We start from the raw sequence: 953 nt of genomic DNA, 5'->3' as shown, positions 1-953 counted from the left end.
TTTTTTTTTTTTTTTTTTGCGGTATGTGGGCCTCTCACTGTTGTGGCCTCTCCCATTGTGGAGCACAGGCTCCGGACGAGCAGGCTCAACGGCCATGGCTCACGGGCCCAGCCGCTCCACGGCATGTGGGATCTTCCCAGACCGGGGCACGAACCCGTATCCCCTGCATCGGCAGGCGGACTCTCAACCACTGCGCCACCAGGGAAGCCCTACTCCAGCTTTCTTTTAACTAGTATTAGCATGGTTTATCATTTCCCATCCTTTACATTTAACCTATTTGTGTCTTTATATTTGGTATGTTTCTTTTAGGTAGCATATAGTTGTCTTGCTTTTTTATCCAATCTTACAATCTCAGCCTTTTAATTGTGATGTTTACACCATTTTTATGTATTTACTTACTTAAAATTTTTTTTTACCATCTTTATTGGAGTATAATTGCTTTACAATGGTGTGTTACTTTCTGCTTTATAACAAAGTGAATCAGTTATATATATACAGATGTCCCCATATCTCTTCCCTCTTTCATCTCCCTCCCTCCCACCCTCCCTATCCCACCCCTTTATGTGGTCAAAAAGCACCGAGCTGATCTCCCTGTGCTATGCGGCTGCTTCCCACTACCTACCTATTTTACATTTGGTAGTGTATATATGTCTATGCCACTCTCACTTTGTCCCAGCTTACCCTTCCCCCTTGCCATGTCCTCAAGTCCATTCTCTGGTAGGTCTGCATCTTTATTCCCGTCTTGCCCCTAGGCAAGGGGCAAGGTTCTTCATGACCTTTTATTCCATATATATGTGTTAGCATATGGTATTTGTTTTCCTCTTTCTGACTTACTTCACTCTGTATGACAGACTCTAGGTCCATCCACCTCACTACAAATAACTCAATTTCGTTTATTTTTTATGGCTGAGTAATATTCCATTGTATATATGTGCCACATCTTTATCCATTCA

This window comes from Lipotes vexillifer, unplaced genomic scaffold, assembly GCF_000442215.2.
Source record: "Lipotes vexillifer unplaced genomic scaffold, Lipotes_vexillifer_v1.1 scaffold134, whole genome shotgun sequence".
In the NCBI taxonomy this organism is placed as follows: domain Eukaryota; kingdom Metazoa; phylum Chordata; class Mammalia; order Artiodactyla; family Lipotidae; genus Lipotes; species Lipotes vexillifer.
Note: the sequence above shows the minus strand (reverse complement) of the source record.